The sequence below is a fragment of the Corapipo altera genome, unplaced genomic scaffold, assembly GCF_003945725.1.
Source record: "Corapipo altera isolate COAL_440 unplaced genomic scaffold, ASM394572v1 0, whole genome shotgun sequence".
In the NCBI taxonomy this organism is placed as follows: Eukaryota; Metazoa; Chordata; class Aves; order Passeriformes; family Pipridae; genus Corapipo; species Corapipo altera.
The window spans coordinates 16,758,690-16,763,298 of NW_020884872.1; the positions used below are offsets into that span (position 1 = coordinate 16,758,690).

Sequence of the window (4,609 nt, forward strand, 5' to 3'; positions counted from 1 at the left end):
TACAGACGAAATAAAAAGTGAGGCTTGCTCTTGAAGAACGAAGTGTTTTGGGAAAAACGAGGAGCTACTTGGTTCTTTTGCAGCGATTTGAAACAAATACTAAGACTGGCATTAACAGAGTCTGAGTAGAAGTGTGTATGTGAAAGTGCCCGATGAAGCAGTAGAACACGTGTTAAAAAGGTATCTGAACAAAGAGAAAGAACAAAGTGACCTAAAGATAAGGTATCAAATAAAACAAAGAACAAATACAGGGCCACAAAATACACAAAAGCAACAAACATTCATGACATTCATGGATTTCTGAAGAGTGAAACAAAACAGTGAGACAAAGCATTTACACTGTCCCCTCCTAGAGAGTATAAAAAGCAATTCCAAAATCAGTTTACTTGCCAATCAAGAAGCCCAGAGGCACAATGAGGACACAACCGACAATATCCTTATCCTCTGTGTGATCGCATGTGTGATGTTGACCAGGCCATTTGAACACACACATTTTGATGTTTCCAAGTATGTGGCTGTGAAAGCATGAAGAGAAACAGTATTTTGCAGAGATTTTGTTTATAAAATCACATTCTGCTTCCCTAAGACCTCATGCTGAGTTCTATCACACTCATTTTCTATGCACTTTAGTTCTTCAAAATCCTTCAAAACCTAGGGATCCAAAACATAGACTTCCCAGGTAAATGATACATATGTCCCCCTGGCAAAAATGTTTGCTGTGATTGCTGTTCAGCAGCTTTAAGGAAGGCCAAAGGTTGCACTGCAAAGATAGGCTTCACAAAGCCATGGCAACAGAGGGGGTCTAGACAGCTTGAACAAGAATTCACAGGGATAAAATTGTTACACGTGGACACAGCCAGCACAAAACACATCTTTAAATTCTTCTTGAGCCTTTAAAACTGGGTAATAAATGGTTTACAGGCCTTGGCCATCCCAGTTTCCTCCTCTTAAAACAAATTCAGCTGAAAAAGAAAATTACAGTAAAGGAAAGCCTTACAGATCGTGTCACCCCTTTATAGTAGTGGTAAAAACTAGTCAGATCATGCAATATATTTTCTCTAAAACAACACAGGAAGTTATACTAGTCTTCCAGAAGGATTTGAAACGAAAGCTTAGTGTTATACTGCAAAATCAACGTGGAAGTTTGGGAGATTTATGGTTTAACATGAAACATTCTGGTTTCAGGTTGCCATCTCAGATTCAGAGCAGTTTCCAAGTTTTCATGAAAAGTTTCTATGTGTTGAAAATTAAGACACTTGTTGTGGAAGTCTATCTTCTTTCCTAGCTACACAACACGATGGGTCAATCTGGAAAAGTCTGAAGTTGGAAACTGGATTCTCTCTTTGGTGCAAAAGCCAGTACATCCTGCGATATGTCAGATCAGTCTCTACACAAAGACAGGATCATCAGTTGGGCATGTCTAAGAGCAAGAACAGAAGAGCAATATAAGCCTAAATGAGGACTTCAGTGGATTTAGGATGATCAGACTGTGCACTGGAAAATCTACTCACTGTCTTCCTCTGAATGTGTTCTGACTTCACAGGTGGCCTATCCAGAGTCCTATATATCTATACCACGCTCTGGCATATTAAAAAGATTTCTTCATCCTGGGTAAAATTGAGTAGCTCCACACAAGCCTGACCAAATACTCCTTCATCTGAGGGGATGGATCCAGCAAGCACATACAGCTTAACCTGCAGCATCAGTCACTTCAGAAATAGCAGTGGCAGCAGGATGAGCAAGATATATGTGAGATGCTGTATTCAACAACTCCTTAAAGTACTGATGCATTCTCAGGAATCCCAGCCTCCTCTCCTTCCCCTCTCCATTCCCTCCAGCATTTCCTCATGTTTCCTCACACACTTCTTTTGGAAACCATTCAGTTCTTTGCTGCACTATGGCAGAGTTTGTAGCAGTGGAGCAGGAAGAAGCATTAGCAGTCATAACAACTTCTTCGTAAATGTTTGCAGTGTGGTTATTTTCTTCAGTTCTGGGGCCTCTGAGCTCTACTCCAATATAAACATGGACAAGCAAAAGATAAGAACATGACCTAAGTAAGAAAGAAATCTGCTGCTCACTAGCCCAACACACCCAATGCTACCACCTGGCTTGTGCATGTCTTATTCAAATGGCTGCTGTGCCTTGCACCAGGCCCAGGCTAATGAACACGGCAACTAAGAGGAAGCCCTCACTGACTGGCATGTACCACACTCCTCATTTCTGCATATTCAAATATTTTCAAAAGCAGGTTTTTATTTTCCAAAGCAAATGACGCATATAAGGCTTGGATTATACTCTGTAATTCTCATAACCAGGTTGGAAGACCAACTTCAGCTCCGAACTATTCCTCCAGCTCTGAAAATTCAACTTCGAGGATGAACATCCATGACGCTCGTTCTGTAGTTCTACCTATCACACATATGGATGGATATCCATGTGTCTGAGAGCCATATCTGTCTGTTGGAAACCAATCATGTTTAAAAGAATTCCAATGTCTGCAAGTCTCCAACAGGCAAACCTGTAACCCCTACACAGAAAAGATAGGTGAGTAAGGACACCAGCCATGATCTGATGATTTAAGAGCATCTAGCAATCTGGCTGCTACATTGCACCTAACAGTATTTCATCAAGAGTGAGAGCTCCATGTTAAAAAAAAAAGGGGGGGCATAGCAATGAAAATCATTTACAGTGTTATGTATACTTACTTTGGCTCCATCGAGATTAGTGTTCTGCATGAATCACAGTGATACACTGATGGTTTGGCCAATACTCAGACAGTACATCAGGGAAGAGAATTGCATATAATAATGCAATATCCTGTTTGGAGGCTTAAGAGGCAAAAATTCAGCAGTAATCACTTCCAAGGGTAGTAACGCAGTTCGTACAGCCTTCATAACGACTCCACAGTTATTCAGTCAATGCAAATGGAGTCTGATATTGAGCATCAAGAAGATAAATTAACAACAAAATGAGTCTTACTCACACATCCACCTACGTCAGTGGTGGACTGTAAAGACACAGCATGCACTCTTAAAGTATGTTGCCCTCCTCTTTAAGTTGCTGAGATGGCTGAAAGGGAGGCAGGAGCAAACCCTTTCTTTACTAAATACTGTGGTAAGAAACAAAAAAAGTTGTTAAAATTTAGTAAGCAAATTTTCCATTGGAATTAATGACTAGTTCATGTTATAAAGGCCTTTTGGTTCACCAATCATTTTGGCTAACAGTGAAAACACAACAAAATTCTTTCATGAGCTTCAGATTTGGCAATAACATGCATGAAGTGCCAAATGCCAGGATGTTGGCCTTCTTAATTTTTGTTTAAGACCCAGTTTTCCAGACAAACCAACTGTAGTCTAATTAATTAAAACCAAACAAACGAAACCTCGAAATTTGACATAAACCATACCATCAACCTCCCCAAAATTTAATGATGTAAGCTTATTTGATGTAAGCTTCCTTCCTACCTCTCTCCTCAGCTCCAGGCAGTTCTCTTCTGTGTCTGAAGTCATGCCGGAAATAATTTAAAAAGCAAAGTCTTAGCTGAGGACCCCAAATGTCTTATGGTCAATGAATATATCCCCTGAAGACTTGCCTTACATCTAAAATGGAATACCAAGGATTCTACAACTATAGCAGCTAAAAAAACCCAAAACATCCAAAATAAACTGGGGGTTATCATAAAGCTGGATATAAGACAATGAACAAAAGCTGATGAACAGAAGACTCACTGTGTCATGTCTAAAATTAGACTGCATTGACATCTGCATTGTCACGGGTTTGTGGAATACTCAAAGGCTATTATATTATTGTTTTAAGCATCATATATCTCTTCATCAATTTGATAAATACAGCTAGTTCTGTGTACTGCTAGTTCAATGGGTAAGCGACAGGATAATTTCTTACAGGAACAAATGATGGAGTCAGTATAATTGGTACAAATTGCAACACTGAAAAAAAAAAGCAAACAGTAAGTCTTCTGAAGTTCCTGAAAGAAACAGGAAAAACAGAAGAGACAGCATTACCTCTGTCACTGCTTCACAACACAGCTCAGTCCTGAAGTTGACTCCCTCAGTCACCTGTACAGCTGAAACCAGCCTTGTTGGCAACGAGAGCTGCAGCAAAGTGCCTGCACAGGAAAAGAGATGGGAACATGGAGCTGGAAATGGGAGGAGTGGGTGGGAGAACTCGGGATTTAGATCATCTGAAATCGACATGGAATCACACCTTAAACTGCTTAAAATAAGCCAGGTCATTTTGAGAGAAATGACTTGAAGTGCGTGGGTGGTGATCCGGGCAGGCTTGAGAACATTACCCCCTCTATCTGAAGCAGGAATGAGAAGGCAGGACAGGTTGAGAGAGACAGAAAGATTCCTCTCAGTTGGATGTAGCTAGACACATTTTCCAGCACACCTGACATACCACTGGTCGCACATGCCTTATCATACTACCTGAAACTGCATATAGCAGAGTGATTCTGCCCAGGCGATTTAATGAAGAAACTCCAGGTTACAGTCTGAAGAAATCCAGCCAAGTAAAAGAGAGGAGGGAGGAAATAGTGGAACAATTACCCTTGTATCACTGCATGAAACCATACACTGAAAATGAGCAG

General features: G+C 40.5%; 1 long non-coding RNA gene across 1 annotated transcript; it reads right to left on the bottom strand.

The window, feature by feature from the left end:
* Positions 1-748: 748 nt before the first annotated feature.
* LOC113945012 lies at positions 749-3,626 on the bottom strand. The gene is made up of 3 exons (XR_003526915.1): positions 3,465-3,626; positions 2,706-3,109; positions 749-2,527 (listed from the first exon to the last, which is right to left on the bottom strand). It is a non-coding gene; the product is annotated as an uncharacterized LOC113945012 (long non-coding RNA).
* Positions 3,627-4,609: the final 983 nt, after the last annotated feature.